The sequence below is a fragment of the Balaenoptera borealis genome, assembly GCF_965194805.1.
Source record: "Balaenoptera borealis genome assembly, chromosome: 17".
NCBI lineage: Eukaryota > Metazoa > Chordata > Mammalia > Artiodactyla > Balaenopteridae > Balaenoptera > Balaenoptera borealis.
This window is the reverse complement of record NC_138876.1, coordinates 66,376,063-66,394,240: the sequence shown is the minus strand read 5'-3', so window position 1 is coordinate 66,394,240 and position 18,178 is coordinate 66,376,063. Positions and strand designations below refer to the sequence as shown.

The following is an 18,178-nucleotide window of genomic DNA, read 5'->3' as shown; positions in this document are numbered from 1 at the left end:
ATGAAAAAATGCTCAACATTGTTAATCATCACAGAAATACAAATCAGAATCACAATGAGATGTCAGTTCACACCTGTTACAATGGCGATTATCAAAAAGTCAAGAAATAAAAAATGTTGGTGAGGATGTGGAGAAAAGGGAAACCTTGTGCACTGTTGGTGGGAATGTAAATTGGTGCAGCCACTATAGAAAACAGTATAGAGGATCCTAAAAATATTAAAAGTAGAACTACTAGCAATTCCACTTCTAGCTATTTAGTCAAAGAAAATGCAAACACTAACTTGAAAAGAAATGTGCAACCCCATGTTCATTGCAGCATTAATTACAACAGCCAAGATATGGAAACGACTTAAGTGTCTATTGACAGATGAATGGGTAGAGAAGTTGTGCCATATAATAGTTTACAATGCAATATTACTCAACCGTTAAAAAGAATGAAATCTTGCCATTTGCAATAACATGGATGGGCCTCAGGGGCATTATTCTTTTTTTAAAATTAATTAATTAATTAATTAATTTATTTATTCATTTTTGGCTGCATTGGGTTTTTGTTGCTGTGCATGGGCTTTCTCTTGTTGCGGCAAGCGGGGGCTACTCTTTGTTGTGGTGTGTGGGCTTCTCATTGTGGTGGCTTCTCTTGTTGCAGAGCACGGGCTCTAGGTGTGTGGGCTTCAGTAATTGTGGCACGCGACCTCAGTAGTTGTGGCTCGCAGGCTCCAGAGCGCAGGCTCAGTAGTTGTGGCACACGGGCTTAGTTGCTCCGCGGCATATGGGATCTTCCCGGACCAGGGCTCAGACCCGTGTCCCCTGCATTGGCAGGTGGATTCTTAACCACTGCGCCACCGGGGAAGCCCGTCAGGGGCATTATTCTAAGTGAAATAAGTCAGACAGGGAAAGATTAACATTATAACATCTCTTTTATATGTAAAATCTAAAACAAAAAGACAAAAAACCAAGCTTATGGACACAGAAAACAGATTGGTGGTTGCCAGAGTCAGGGGATGGGGAGGTTGGGAGAAATGGGTGAATTCGTTTTGTTTTTTTTTAATTTTTATGTTTTACTTTAAATAAATTGAATAATTTATAATTTCAAAAAAGAATTAGGTCTAGCTTAATAATTTCCAAAAAACGGGGCGGGGGTGTAGTAATAATTACCTCTTAAGAGTCTTTGTGAGGATTGGCTAAGTTAGTTCATGGAAAGCATGTGGTGCTGAGCCTGATACATAATAAGCTGCCTCTTCATCCTCTTCCTGATCTCTGAACGTTGTGGGTCCTCCAGGATTGGTTCTGAGCCCTTTCTCTTTTTTTTTTCATACATTCTCTCTAAGAGATTGTATCCATTATTGTGGCTTTAAATATTATCTGTCTATCTATCTGCTTTCACCTCTCTAATTTATATCTTTGGTCCTCCCAACTTAGATGTCTCACAGGCATCTCAAACTTAACCTGTCTAAACCTGAACTTTTGGCCTTTTCTTTCTCCAGTCTTCTCCATTTCAGTGACACCATCATATACGCAGTTATAAGACAGAAACCTAATAATTATCTGTGGTTTGTCTTTTCCTTCCCTCTTGAAATACAACCCAACACCAAATTCTGCTTCCTCCTTATCTAGTATATATCTCAAATCTGTCATTTCTCTCCAGCTTCGTCAACCTTTCCCACCCCAGCCCAGTCTAAGTCCCCATCATCCCCCTCGTGGACAGCTGCTTCATTTTCCTACCTCCACCCTTACCCGCTCTAATCCTTTCTCCAAGCAGCAGCCATGGAGATCTTTGGGAAATGTTATTAAAATTAGCAACAGAAAAAGGTATATAGGTTGGAGTCTAGGAGAACCCAGTCATGAATTTCCAGTTGTTCTCTCCCCGTGGAGTCATTTGAATAGCACTTAATTCTCCTAGCAATGATGTACGTGTGTGACAACACATGTGGAATATTGCCAACCAGGGAAGCTCAGGTTAGCTTTGGTGTCCAGGGTTTTTACTGGAAGTCAGTTGCATAGGCATGGAGTACCATGTGGCAGATGTTAGTTACTCAGCCTCCAGCCTCTCTAGAGGCAAAACTGATACCACATGGCCCAAGGACCCCACCATCAATCACATTGTTGACATAAACTATCTGGGGACCACAACCCCAGCTAAACAATGACATTCTTATTAGGCAGGTAATTCCAAGGGCTTAGAGGTTAAATGCCAGGAGCTGGTCAAAGGGCAGACTTTTCTTTGTACTGTGACGAGTTTGGACAACCCAGGCTTGCTGAGTTAATCTTTTATTAGACATGGATCATTTGAAGTTTCTAAAACAGGCCAAGCCCTTTTCCTCCTTGGGCCTTTGTAGTTGGTACTTCCTCCTCATCCCTCAGGTCTTATTTTAAATGTCATCTCTCAGAGAGATCTTTCCTGAACACCATACCTAAGTAGGCCATTCTTTTATTACTTTCCATCACAGAACTGTCATCAAATCCTTTGTAATATTTATCTCAAATGATGATTATGTTTGTGTGTGTGATTATGTGCTTGCTTATTGCCCATCTCCTCAACTAGATTTGGAGATCCATAAGGCTGGGAACTATGATTGTCTGGTGCCCAGCACATTGTCTGAGATGTGATCGTTCCTCAAAAGGCATTTTTTGAATGATGGGAGCTGTTATTTTCGTCTATTTGTCTCCTTGGTTTTTATTTGTAATTTTAATGAATGTTTTCATTATCTAATCTGTGAGTCAGATGTGTGGATATTCTGGCTGCCATATCTGTAACCTCTCAGGTTGACTAGGCTGACCTGGCTGGTGAGGCAATTTCCACTTTTCTGCAGGCCCTTCATGTGTGTCTTTGTGAAGCACCCACGTTGTGAACGAGGGAGAAAGACAGGACTTGAGGGAAAGCAACTTACTCTTTATAACTTCTTCTTGGAACCACGACACAGCTCAAGATCCATTACAGCCCTTAGATCACACCTCCATTTGCGTTGGGAATTGCACGTGTATGACATTTACATTTTTAACTGAATCAGTCCTATTCAGAGATTTTGGTAGAATTAATGTGTCATAGCTTAGTAAGATTTTAGAGTATGTATAACATTTTCTTTTGAATTTCACTAAAATATTTAACTAATAATGGTTACAGAAATAACTGAATAAAAAGATAACTTTCTCAGTTCAAGGAAATCTGACACAGAGAGGAAAGAGATAAATATATCCAAAAGACTCTGATTCACAGCGACGTGTATAATTTTGGAAATGTCACTATAATAAACAGAAACTTCTCTCAGTTTTGAAGTTTTGAAAAAAATCTGTGGCAGTTTTCAGAAAATTTATTCTTTCCTAGTTATGTGACACGTACTTCCTTCAAATTTTGAATAGAATTTAAGATAATATAGTACTTTAAAATAAAACACAGCTGTAAAAAACCTTCCATTATTTCATGATTTCACATTTTCTGTTTCAAAGGATGTCAAGTCCCATGGCTTGTCATTCTGGGTCCTGGAGAATTAGGGGCCAGCCAATATTTACAGCTTCCTCTTCTGATCACCTAGATCTACCCCATACCAGCCTTACCATACTACCTGCTGTTCTGTGTCTCAGATATAGTCTAATTGAAGATCACATGGTTGAGAATATTGACTTAAGCATGTGAACCGACATGAATGTGCCTGCATGCTAATAGTATCATACAAAGAGCATCAGCTGAGCTTGATGAGGAGAGTTGGGCTCAGTGCCACCACTGATTAGCTGGATCACTTGACCTGGTTTCCTCATTCATAAGATTGAACACAATGATCTCTAAGCTGCTTACAGCACTGAAAGCCTAGATTCTGTCTTCCTTTGCTGATGGTCTAGAAGACTTCATTCAGTTATCAAGAGATTAGATTGTGCTCAACCAGCTGGGAAGACAGTTCAGCCCGCTGAAAGGTGAATGACCAGTGAAGTGCTTCTAATGGGTGGTCAGTGCTCTTAGTGATAAGTCAATTTGAGCTTCTCATGATTGTAAGTGAGGCTGTCAAGGTTAATTACTATGGCAAGGATCTCTGTCTTTGGTAAAGCCTGGATTTGGAGTAAATTCATTTCAATAGAAAGTTTGGGGGAAATTTTGAGGACTAGCATTTACTGTAGAATATATAAACTTGGCATATAATTTGACTGGCTTCCTGTTAAAAAAAAAAAGAGAGAGAGATGTAATGGGCAAGATGCTGGGCTTTTCCTCTCTTACCCACAGCCCTCTCTCAGAGCATCTTTACTCTCAATCTTCCTATTTTAGATACTCACTATTTCTCACCTAGACAAGTTAAGTAGCCGACAGACTTATGTGCCCACCCCCTCTCCCTACATAAAGTCTTCCTAAAGCGTGGAGGAATGCTTTAGAAAGACTAAATCTGCAGAAATAAGTGCAAACTCTTCAGCTTGCTATTCAAGGCCATAGACAGTGTAGCTCTAACCTGTCTTTCTGGGTTTATCTCCCACCAGTTGTCCATGTTAACCCTTTGTTCCAGAAAAATTGAATCACTCCCTGGCCCTAAGTATGCCCAGCCTCACCTAACTCTGCTCCTTCACTGTCCCCATCGATTTTTAAAGTCCTGCAAGCCCTTAAATGTTACTTTTCCCATGAAGACTTTATTCTGCAACCACAAATGTGTGTGACCTCTCTTTCTCTTACATTCATCTGTTATTCTGGGTACTTATATTCTGCCTTCCATTATTTTGTACCTAAAATAATAAAATTGTGGAATTTCAGAGCTGAATGAAATCTTATAGATCATTCTTATTTGAAAGATATTTTATGCATCCTGCAGAATTCTAAGCAGGGACGGAGATTGATTTTTCATCTCGCCCACTGATTTTTCACTAGAGTGGTATCACTCACATTCCTATGTTCTTATGGTAGAATTTTGCACAAAAGAGATGCACATTTCATATTTGTTGGATACATTGGATGCAGTCATCTCAATGGAGAAAAATAAGTACAGATGTAGAAAATCACAGAAGACTCTTCTTATGCTAACTGATACTGTTACAAGCCAATATGTTGAACACTACAGCCTGCAGAATCTTTCATTCTTCATTAATTCATTCATCCAGGATTAGTGAACAGCTACTCTGCGTTAGGCACTGGATTGGGTTCTTACTGTTCTGGAGTGCTTACGGATTGGCAAGATACTTGTTATGAGACTTGCGATTGGGCCAAAGGAAAAAGGGGGTCCTGTCCCAGAAACTGTAATAAGAAAAATTCCATCACAGCCTATGAAGATGAGTCTGGTGGGCTGTTAGCATTAATGGCACCATCTTTCATTCCTCTCTGTACACAGATTCTTGGTCACTATCACCTTGCAGTTCCTATCTTCGAAAGGTAGAGTACATTTCACTGCCTCTTGATTCTGAATTTAGCCACGTGGACTTGCCTTAGCCGATGTCATGTTAACAGTTGTATCACAGGCAGAAGCTTGAAAACACACTGGCTTGTCTCTGTCTCCTCTCTCACTTTGTTGCCATGATCACAAGAATACACCTGGACTAGCTTGCTGGAGGATCACACAGGGCCATGTTCCCCAAGTCTCTTGAGTGTGGCTGTCCAGGATGAGCCAACAATCAGCTGACACCTAGACACGTCAGGAAGCCCAGTTCCCATCAGCTAAGCCCTGGCCAGAACCAGTCCCTGCAGACTCACTGGCTAAATAAATAGTTTTTCCATTCCACTGACACGCAATTGTTGTTTTGTAGCATTAGTGGGGCAATAGATAACTGATACAGTGAAAGCAAGGGGAGTCCTCAGTCTTACACAAGCACTAGCAAGAAAGTGACAAGTGGTCCACTAGTGGTTTCCTGTTTGCTTACATATCTAAGAGCAGCTGGATCATTGCAAACTTACAGGTATTCGGGAAAGTTTATTTCGCTGCAAAATTATTGCTTTTAATTGAGTTAAATGATTTAGAAAAATAATGGAATCTCTCTATTTAGAACCATAAAAGAGATAATACTCAACTAACTCATTTTCTTCAAACTCATTAGCATAGCCATTTCCACTACAGTGGCAGCAAATTAACATAGACTGTTTCTCCACACCAGCAATTATCAACATGCAAACACATCCTGAGTCATTGGTGGTTTAATAAAATTTGACAATGGCACATTGCTCCTTGAGAGACAATTTTATGGGTATCATAAGGCTTTGGGCAGTTGTGATCATATAAGATCGTTTTATTTTTTGTCCTAGTGGAAGATCAGTTTATGTTGTCATTTGTTCTTTTTTTAAATTTATTTAATGACAGTTGTTTCCAAGGTCTCCAGAGTCTTCTGTTTATTGAAAAGGTTTCTGGCTCAATGCACAGGTACTTTAGGAGTGTAAATCTCAATGTCAAGTGCAAATCTCCTGGCTCCGGGTTACAGTGGGGATCTCATGACCATTAAGAATTCTTCACATTCTTAGGCTTATTATATAATTACAATAATCAATACCGTGTGGCCTTGGTAGAGGAATAGACACATAGATCTGTGGAACAGAAGAGAACCCACAAGTAGACCCACATAAGTATGTTCAACTGATTTTTGACAAAGATGCAAAAACAATTCAATGGAGGAAGGAGAGCCTTTTTAACAAATGATGCTGGAAAATTGGACATCCATAGGCAAAAAAAAAAAAAAAAAAAAAATGAACCTCGACTTAAACCTCACACCTTAAGCAAAATTAATTCAAGATGGATCACATACTTAAATGTAGAATTATAAAACGTTTATAGAAAAATAGAAATGTTTCAGGGTTTAGGACTAGACAAAGAGTTCTTAAACTTGGCACCAAAAGCAAGATCCGTAAAGGGAAACACTGATAAATTGGACCACACAAAATTAAAAATTTTGCTCTGCGAAAGACCTTGTTAAAAGGATGAGAAGACAAGCTATAGACAGGGAGAACGTATTTGCAAACCATATATCCACAAAGGAATAGTATCTCGAATATAAAAAGAATTTTGGAAACTCAACAGTAAAATAACAAACAACCCAGTTAGAAAATGGACAAAGACGTGAACAGAAATCTCACCTAAAAGGATATAAGGATGGCAAATAAGCACATGAAAAGAGGTTCAGCATCACTAACCATTAGGCAAATGCAAATTAAAACCACAGTGAGATATCACTACACACCTATCTAGAATGGCTAAAGTTAAAAACACCAAATTCTGATGAGGCAGTGGAAAAACCAGATCCCTCATACATTTCAGCCCCTTTGGAAAGCCATTTGGCAGTTTCTTACATAACTAAATGTGCAGTTACTATACAATCCAGCAGTTGAACTCTTGGGCATTTATCCCCAGCATATATAGGATAACGCAGACTTTTCATTGACTGCTGTGTTGTTTTAAACCCAACATGTCTTTGGTTTGTGATTTAAGGCTTCTACCTATGTTTTAATATTATTTACCAATACATTAAAATCTTTTCCATTAAAAAAAATTCTTCACATTCTTATAACTCTTATCATACATACATTCCAATTTAAAAATTAGTAGCATTAGCAAAAAAAAAATACTGTGCTTGACAGGGACTGGCACAGGGCATGAATCAGTAATGTCTGGGGGATTTGGTATTGCTCTGTGTTAACAGGAAGCCATGTTCTTTTGACTCCGTTGACTGGTTTACTGCTGAAGGCCATCCATGACAGAGTAGAGAGTGTACCAGACTCTTGTCCCATTTCCAGTTTTCCCAGTGCCTCTTCTTCTGGCAGGGGAAGCTGGCAGCCTTCATTTGACATGATTAGGCCCCAGCCTGGCAATAATGCATGCGAGGCTGGTTTAAATGTTGCATTTTAGCAGGTTGGTTAGGGAAGGAAGAAATCCTTGAAATGCAGAAGCATACACATGTACAGACAACCACAGCTGAATCACCATTTGCTCAGTGGCAAATGCACAGACTGGATTCATTCCCTGCCATCAACCTCAAGGGGCCATCTCACAATGTAGCAGAAGATCTGCCTGCCACAGAGACCTGCAAATGTTTCATAGGGATAGTCTGGCACCCAGAGAGGAGAAGAATGAGAATAGGTGGGGTTTGGCTGAGCTTTAGGTCTCCCTCCTCTATAATATCTAAGCCAAATCATCTTGAGAAGTCACTGAAAGCTTGGTGGAAGTTAGAATGGTTGAGCCTGAGCCTGAGACCCTCTTTGATGAGTCAATGTCATCTGCCATTCCACGTTCATGTACATGCTTGGTTTTCTTAGTAACATCACGTTACTTAGTAACTTCCATGAATTTTATATTTGATGGATATCATGCATGTTTTTCATTGATTTGATTTCAGGGTGGGATTGTGAGCAGTTTTTGCTTTGGCTTTCTGTTATTTTATTATCATGTCTGTAATAAAGTAATTCATTTAAAAGTGAAAACAATATAGAAAATAACAAGCGTTGACAATGAAGTGGAGACATGTACACTATTGGTGGGAATGTAGACACCACAGAGGTACAGCTTCTGGGGGAAACAGTATGGCAGTTCCCCAAAAAGTTAAACATAGAACTACCATATGACCCAGCAATTCCACCTCTGGGTATATACGCAAAAGAATTGCAAGCAGGGACTCAAACATATATTTGTATGCCAATGTTCGTAGCAGCATTGTTCGCAATAGCATTATTCATATCCTTTTGGTGAAAATAATCCAAATGTCCATTGACGAATGGATAAACAAAAGGTGGTATATACATATAATAGAATATTATTCACCTTTAAAAAGTCAGGAAATTCTGATGCATGCTACAACATGGGTGAACTTTGAAAACATTATGCAAAGTGAAAGAAGCCAGACACAGAAGGACAAATATTGCATGATTCCACTCAGATGAGGTACTTAGAATAGTCAAATTCAGATAGACAAAAAAATAGAGTAGTGGCTACCAGAGGCTTGAGGGAGGGAAGAATGAGGAGTTACTATTTAGTGGGTACAGAGTTTCAGTTTGGGATGATGAAAAAGTTCTGCAGATGGATGGTGGTGATGGTTGAACAACCAAGGGAATGTACTTAATGCCACAGAACCGTACACCTAAAAATGGTTAAAAGAGTATAAATTATATGTTGGGTATGTTCCATCACAATAAAAATATGAAAGAGGAAAAAAAACTATTACTAGTAGCCTAAGTGCATCATTCCCTGGTCATTCTGTGGACATTATCCCTCAGCCTCTTGATTACCCATCTCTACAGAAAGAACTAGCATGATGTGATAGCATAATGATAAGGTCATAGGCTATAAAGTCAGATGCATGAGTCCAGATCCCAAGCACATCTCGTATAGCTGTGGGGCAAGTTAATTAACCTTTTTTTACCCTTAATTTTTTTTCTGTAAATGGTGATGATAATATCTACCTTGATAGGTTGTTTTAAAGAATTAAACATCTTAGATAGCAAAAGTGTCATTGTTTTTTACTAAGCCTTCTGATTTTCCTTCAGTTGGTTTGCTAAACACCACTTATGTTAACAACATTTTAAGTTCTAGGTTTCATCAAAGGTCAAGGACATATCAAGGTCTACTTAGGTTTTGGCAGGGTATAATGGCATTTTGAATCTAATTATTTCCCATTTGCAACTTTACTCTCTTGAGGAGGTAATGTACAATAATACTTTACAAATATAGTACTTTTCATTCATCAGCCCCATTAACTTATCAAAGAAGAGTTCAGTATAAATGAAAAGAAGCTTTACAAATACCATCATGGTAAAGATTGTAATTCTCTTTATTAATAAAGTCAATGTGAAGTCATTTGCTTAAATTACTGGTGATAGAAGATATGCCATTTGTCTTTTAGCCCTAGTGTTTGGCACATATTAAGTATTTAATTCATGTTTTGAATGAAAAAATTTTAAAACTAACTTCTGACTCATAGAGAAGGATATTTGTAGGTTGAAAACTACAAGGATGTAACTATGAAACTGTGCTGGTAGCACAAAGGCTATCAGATTGAATAGTTGAAAGAATTGTTAGAAAAGTTTATTTGTTGCTATTGTAGGGTGTTGGATAAAGTCACATCAAATAAAAAAGGATTTTTCCCTTCTATAAATAGGTCAAAAAGAGTCATGTACCAAAATGTTCATTGCAGCTCTATTTACAATAGCCAGGACATGGAAGCAACCTAAATGTCCATCGACAGATGAATGGATAAAGAAGATGTGGCATATATATACAATGGAATATTACTCAGCCATAAAAAGAAATGAAATGGAGGTATTTGTAATGAGGTGGATGGAGTTAGAGTCTGTGATACAGAGTGAAGTAAGTCAGAAAGAGAAAAACAAATACAGTATGCTAACACATATATACGGAATCTAAGGGGAAAAAAAAAAAAAAAAAACGGCCATGAAGAACCTAGTGGCAAGACGGGAATAAAGACACAGACCTACTAGAGAATGGACTTGAGGATATGGGGAGGGGGAGGGGTGAGATGTGACAGGGTGAGAGAGTGTCATGGACATATATACACTACCAAATGTAAAATAGATAGCTAGTGGGAAGCAGTCGCATAGCACAGGGAGATCAGCTCGGTGCTTTGTGACCACCTAGAGGGGTGGGATAGGGAGGGTGGGAGGGAGGGAGATGCAAGAGGGAAGAGAAATGGGAACATATTGTATATGTATAACTGATTCACTTCGTTTTAAAGCAGAAGCTAACACACCATTGTAAGGCAATTATACTTCAATAAAGATGTTTAAAAAAAAAAAAAAAAAAGGAAAGGATGGTATTATATGGGTATGAGAAATCAAACATGCTCCTAAAACAACCCAAAGGTAACTGCTGTGGTTTCACTTTGCTAGAGGGGTTGACTACTATTTGTTCTTTTAGTCATTCCCTTTGCTTACATACAACTAAATGTAGAAATGACTAATGAGGCTGTAATACCGGTCAGCAGATTTTGGAAGAGAACAATATGAAATAAAAAAGGATTGTTTTTATCACAAAGCAAGATAGTATCTGTAGGAACATTGGGGAAAAACTTAATAAAAAGTATGTAAGTATTCTTGCCAAGAGTTTTTTTAATCAAAGTTTTTATGTTTATGGGTTTTCTGATGGAAGCAATGAGCACAATCTTTGCTCAATTTATTTCAAAGCAATATTGAGGAAAATTGAACAAAATATGCAACAAGAAAAAACATTCTGTGCCATTCCCCTGGGTATGAACAGGCTGGCAGTATAACAGATGCTTTCCATTTTGCTTTGTCTAGAGTTCTAGGTATTTGCAGGCCATATATTACCATTGGTCCACTCCCACTATTTTCACTGACATTAATGGGAGCCTCATTGCAGAAATAAGGCAATCTACAGTCTTATTTTTATTTATGGAATGAGATCATTCTATCTGGTATAAGAACTCCATTGTCCCTCATTACACACTCAAAACAGACAAAAATTCTAGTAGCAATTATGTGAGTGCATTGGAAAAGAATTAAGCCTCAGAAAAGTGTAACATTGGAAGCATTCATTTAGAACAGGGATGTTTTCAACAACACAGCAATAAACATTCCAAACTGGTTGCACTGTTTTTGTTCACATTGTCTATGTCCTTCACCTCCCCGACCTAGTTTTCACATATGCATGGAAAGTCTTTAGATTTAGAGGTGAAAATTGTGAGGAAATGGCAGAATTTCTTTTGCCAAAGTCTCCACTGCAAAATCAAGTGCAGTAATTGCCAAGCATAAAAGACTTGAAAATGGTTCATTTAAATCATAAACGTATTGAGGCCAGTGAGCAATGAGCATTCACCTCAAATCCCATGGATAATAAAATTGTTGTACCTCTGTTCTAGGATTTTTAAAATCCACATTAATATTTCTTCTCTCCCCTCACATCCTGGGAAGACTCCACCATATTTTTTCATGGCTTGAGAAGGGTTTCTGTGTCTGATCTGTTTTTTCTGCTTCCTATATTGTTGCTCTGTTATCTAATGTTTACACATCCATTCTAGGTAGTATTCGAAACCTTTTCATATTTACACTAGATCATAATTCCTTAATTCCTAAAATCATAATTCCAGTTAGAGCTTTGTTGAATTGTGTAGTTTTTTGGGGGTTTTTTTTGGTTTTTTTTTTTTTGGATAATGGAATTCGCATTTAAATGTAGTAGAACTCACTTATAATTGGATTGGGCAGTATTCAGCAGAGGTTTAGGTTAGTTGGGCAAGCAGGGATGAATCTTAAGATGTTGACATTGCCTTTTATTTCACTGCGAAAAGAGAATCAAACAGAAGAGAACTTCCACAGACTTCACCACCACAGCTAATCCTCCGTCTGTATCTGAATCCACCTACGTTCTCTGCTTTTTTCCTCTTACAAACACCAGCCTTTCCACTTTGCATTGGGTCCTGTTATGGGTTGACTTGTGTCCTTCCAAAATTGATACATTGGAATCCTAACCCTACTATTCAGAATGTGCCCTCATTTGGAAATAGGGTCAGTCGTTGGCGGATGTAATTAGTTAAGATGAGGCCATGCTGGATAAGGATAGTCCCTTAATCTAATATGACTGGTGTCCTGATAAAAAGGGAAAATTTGGACACAGACACACAGGCAGAATGTACTGTGAAGATTGGACTTGAGCTGCCATCAGCCAAGGAACTAGCAAAAGCTAGAAGAGAGGCCTGGACCAGACCCTCCCTAGCGAGCAGAGGGTGCTAGCTCCTGCCAGCATCTTAATCTTGGACCTCTCGCCTTGGGAACCATGAGATAATAAATAACCGTTGTTTAAGCCACCCAGTTTGTGTTACTATTTGGCAGCCCCAGGAAGCTGATACGGATCCCGGCCCCCTTCTTACCAAGCCATTGTTCTCCCCAGCACTAAGAAATCTTCCCCTCCGTGTGGACCATTCCCATCAACACACAAACCTACCGTAAGCCTCTTCCAGCTATGGCCCTGTTTCTTTGCACCCTCTTACAGAAAAATCATTGAAGAAATTGTTTATCCTCCCTTTCTCTCCCTCTCCTCCTCCATTCTCCTTGAAACTAACTCCATTCAGGCTCTTATCAAAACTGCTCTTGACTGCTTGCCTTGCCAAGTTCAGTGCACGTATCTCAGTATATATATTTTACCTCATCCATTGGCAGCATTCACTTGGCCTCCAGGTCACCAATCTCTTTTTCTTCTTTTCCAAATTCACTGGCCACTCTTTCTCAGTCTTCCTTGCTGCTTCATCCCATTTTGCTGCCCTTAAACATTTGTTGCAATTATATCTCAGTAAAGCTGTTGTAAAAACAGACAAACAGGAGAGTACTTCAGATCTCAGTCCCCAGACCTATTAAGATGCTCTGAATCTACATTCATTCTTAGATGATCTCATTTGGAACCCCTGTCTTTACATAAAATATCGCTATGCTGCGACTTTTAAGTTTGTCTTCAGGCATCTCTAATAAGCATCTCAAAGTAAACCTGCCTCCTTCAAAGCTGTTCTTCTCCAATCTTACAACCAACAGCTCCATTCTTCTTGATGTGTGAACTAAACATTTTGGAAGCATCCTTAACTCCTCTTTCTTCTTAGCCCCCATATCCATTATACCAGAAGATCCTGTTGGCTTTACCTTTGTAACAGCCAGAATTCAACCACTTTTCACCATCTCCACTGCCCGTGCAAGCTACCGTCATCTCTCACCTCATTCATTTGCAAGTCTTCTAGTTGAAGACATACAATGTTAATAATTGCCCTGTAATCCACCCTCCACATAGTTGTCTGGATGATCCTTTCAAAACAAAACCTAGGTAATGTCACCATCTCCAGTGGTCTCCATCTTGGTTCCATGCAAAGTCCTGATCATGACCTATAGACTCCGTGTGATTTGCTCTTCACAAACTCTGTTCCAGCTTCCCCAGCCTTGCTTTTTGTTTTGTTTTGTTTTGTTTTGTTTTGTTTTCCCAAGCATGCCAAGCATGATCCTGCCTGAAGCCCTTACACTTCCCTCTGCCTTTGATGGCTCTGCTGGCTGGTCTCATGGCTTTCTTCCTCATTCCCTTCAAGTGCAAAAATGTCATCTGACTGGAGATCTTCCCTGACCGAACCCTTGTCATCACTCTCTATCCATCTTACTTTATTTTTAAAAGAACACTAAAAACTTTATGAAGTCAAGGACTTTATTTTGTATCATGGACCATTTAACAGATCCTGACACACAAATGTATATTGAATGAATTACTGAATGGTCCAGGGTTAGCCTGATAAGGTTACACTGCCGAGTATAGCCTGGTATTTCTGTACTTCACTCAGTGCTCTGATATATCCACCTAGGATCCTGCCATGTGTCCCTGTGTGGATTCTAGATGGTGATGCCCTTTGAGGAATGTTTCTCTCTTTATCTATATTTTCTTGATGTCTAGATGAGTGCCCATCACATGATAAATGGTTTTGAATGGCTAAGTGTATAGTTAGTTTTTTGGCTTTAGATTTTTAATCCTGAGCTATAATCCTGACCCAAATTGATTCTGCTATAATCTTGTTCCATGACAGATTTGTTTTAAAGGGATTTAGATAACACATCTTCCAAAATATGATAACTAAATCATGTTTTAGAAGATCCAAGGTACATTGTGAAACCTCAGTTAAATAAGCTAAAGCAGTAAAAGCAACATCCAACTTTTATGGAATAGCATGGACAGTGCTCTTATTTGTACACAGACTCACATAAAAACAATTCTAAACATTTTTCTTTTCATATGTATTAATAGGATATGCCCTTCATGTCTGGCAAGAGCCTTTCATCACATGATAATTAGATTTCACTGGTCTTGGTCCACAATACATAGCACATGACATCAGTATTTCTCAAGCTTTTCCATTGAAATACTTCTAATATCAGAGGATAGCAACATACGCTCCCAGGAGTCTCTCTGTGTAAGCCAAAGGAGTCAACAGCAAACTCAAAAGTAGTTCATGTTTTATTATAAAAAATTATGGAATTTTCCATTCTACTCTATAATAAGCCCATGGAGTTTTTGTTTTGACATAAAATATGGAGTATTTTCAGTTCAATTATTTACATTTTTCTCCGAATCCTCAAAAGTAAATCAAAGATGAACCATGTTTATCCTGTGGCTTTGAGTATTATTCCCTGGGACCTGGCATCAGTTGAAATCCCTGATCTGGGACTTACTACACCATCTCTGGTGAACAGCGGAATTGACCATCCTTGTGAGACGTAACTTTGGCAGCTATTGAACCAACCCAACTGCCTAGGAAGGCTGCTCTCTGATCGTATGGCTGCTTTTGGTAGCTGATAACTTCCTGTCTGATCCAATCCTCATCTCTAATGGAATGATGCATCACTGTGTAATGGGTCCTGTTTTATTCGTCCTGTTCTATTAAGTCAAGATCAATAATGCAACTAACATCCTGAAAGCTCAAATTATACCCAAGTTTCACTATGGTATCACTCCTTCCTTAGCACAAAACTTAGTTTAATAATATCGAATGCTTAATAAGGTTTTCATTACCTGAATTTCCAGAGCACTATAACACAGTTTCAGCTCTAAGACATTTAGCGGTTTACCCTGGCCTGTATTCCAGGGAATGAAGCCTTAGAGGACACCTAGAAGAGCTTACAGACAGAGGGCCGTGGCATGAGTAAAGGTGTGGAGGAATAAACAGGATGGGTTAGGGGGTGGAGAACCTCAGGGTAAGGGGGCCATGGAAGGTGAAGTCAGAAAGATAAGAGAGGTCAGACAACGGAGGAGGGCCACATCTTACCTTCTCACGTGGCCTTGACTGCCAGAGCCATGGAAATTGGAATTTATTAGGTAAAAGTAATTACGTAGCCAAGAGGGCGGGGCGGCGGGGGCTTTTGGAAGCTCTTGATCCAGGAAGTGACATGAAAGTGAACTTGGTTATGCTGTCCTGGACACTGTGGAGTGGAACAGCCAGTGAAGCAGGGCTAAGTCTCTCCCACAGTCCAGGTGTGAGGCACGGAGGCATTACGGGGTAGAAGAGGCTGTGGATTTTGGAGCTGCTTCCTAGCTGTGAGACCTCATGTATAACGTGAGCACGTGACCAAGCTCACGAGATCATTACTGATGACTAATGAGATAAATACAACGTTTAGCAGAGTGTCATGCTGGGCCCTCAGAAGTGCTAGAGGCAGAGTGGGGTAGCTGGGGGCTGGAGCCTAGTGCCTGGGTTTGAACTCTGGCTTAGCTACTGTGTGCTGGATGGGGCTTGCTGCACAAACCGAAACTTCTCTGAGCTTCACTCGCCCCGCATTATAGAGCTTGCCTCAAAGGGCAGTTTGTGAACAACAAGGTCCTACTGTATAGCACAGGGAACTATAGTCAATATCCTGGGATCAACCATAATGGAAAAGAATATGAAAGAGAATGTATGTATGTGTGTGTGTGTATATATATATATGTGTGTGTGTGTGTATGTATAACTGAATCACTTTGTTGTACAGCAGAAATTAACACAACATTGTAAATCAACTATACTTGAATAAAATAATTTTTTTTTTAAAAAAAGGCAGATTGTGAAGATTAATTATAAGCACCCATTTCTGCTCGTTCTTGTACCCCCTCTGCTCTCCTGGAACAGCCTCCAGACTGGGAGCCAAAAGAAAGAAAGGAGCAGATGTGGCAAAGGTGGAGAAGAACTGATAACTGGTTTTATATGAAGGGTGATGCAAAAAATAAGTCAGCTCTCAAAATGGTTAGATGACAGAGAATGAGAAATCAGGAAATGGAGTGAGTTTGGTTTGGGGAGGATGAGATATAGTGGGTGATGTTGAACTTGCAAGTAACGTTCCACGAGAAATATTAGAAGAGCTTTTTTGTTACGCCAATGCCAAGTTCCAGTGATGAACTTATTATTGGGGCAGCGTAATATATTTTCACTCTTTGTTTATCAAGTACTGAAGTAGGATGTTATTAATACTTTCACTAAGGGGCTCTCAACCCATAGCTGCCAATTGTACTTTCTGAGGGGTAATGGAATTTCATAGACCCTCTCATGTGGCTGTTTGTAAAGGAAAAAAAAAATATTTCTTTCACTAAATTTTCTAGCTGGAGGGGATCATCTGATTCAACCCCCTCATTCTTTGGCTGAGTAAAGGGAGACCCAGTCCAGACAGCTGATTTGCTCAAGGACATACAGCTGCTTGGTGGACAAGCCAGGTTGGGCCCCTGTCCCCGCACTCTACTTGCTTGTTCTTGGGATGACATCCTGCTGCCTTTCATAACTGTCTTGTTTTGTTTTGTTTATCCCCCAGACCAGCTGTATAGATATTGACTAATAATTTCAGAGTAACCTACATCTCAGATATGGTACTCTGTGGCAGTAGATGTTGGGAGAAAGGCCCACATAGGCTGCAGGCTTTCATAAATGAGACTTCTTTTCCCAATGAAGAATGCCATCTTTGATTCTGAAGGAGAGCTGTGTCCTTTAAACAGGAGTTCCAGACAGGAACGCAGTGCCTTCGAGTGGTATTTCACTCTTCCATATGGATTGCAGCATTACTGGATGAAGGAACTGATGGCTGCCGAAAGATAGGTCTGCTTTTCCCATGCTCTAATCCCAAGTGAAATGGATTTTTTTTTAATTGAAGTATAGTTGATTTACAATGTTATTTCAGCTGTAGAGCAAAGTGATTCAGTTTTATAAATATACTATATATATATATTCTTTTTCAGATTCTTTTCCATTATGGGTTATTACAAGATATTGAATGTAGTTCCCTGTGTTATACAGTAGGTCCTTGTGGTTTATTTATTTTATATATGGCAGTGTGTATCTGCTAAACTCAAACTCCTAATTTATCCCTCCCCCCCTTTTCCCCTTTGGCAACCATAAGTTTGTTTTCTATGTCTGTGAGTCTGTTTCTGTTTTGTAAATAAGTTCATTTCTATCATTTTTTTAGATTCCACATACAAGTGATATCATATGATATTTGTCTTTCTCTGTCTGACTTACTTCACTTAGTATGATAATCTCTAGGTCCATCCATGTTGTTGCAAATGTCAAGATTTCATTCCGTATTTATGGCTGAGTAATATTCCATTGTATATATGTACCACATCTTCTTTATCCATTCCTCTGTCGATGGACACTTAGGTTTCTTCCATGTCTTGGCAACTGTAAATAGTGCTGCTATGAACTTTGGGGTGCATGTGTCTTTTCAAATTAGAGTTTTTGTCTTTTCCAGATATATGCCCAGGAGTGGGATCCTGGATGATATGGTAGCTCT

At 39.2% G+C, this 18,178-nt stretch overlaps 1 protein-coding gene and 1 long non-coding RNA gene across 2 annotated transcripts in view; both read left to right on the top strand.

Annotated features, from left to right (window-relative positions):
• The window catches only part of KCNB2 (potassium voltage-gated channel subfamily B member 2), a 403,794-nt gene that overhangs the window by 136,221 nt on the left and 249,395 nt on the right, over nt 1-18,178 (top strand). The window lies entirely within an intron of this gene.
• LOC309614840 lies at nt 4,833-16,446 on the top strand. The gene is made up of 2 exons (XR_014236418.1): nt 4,833-10,035; nt 10,699-16,446. It is a non-coding gene; the product is annotated as an uncharacterized lncRNA (long non-coding RNA).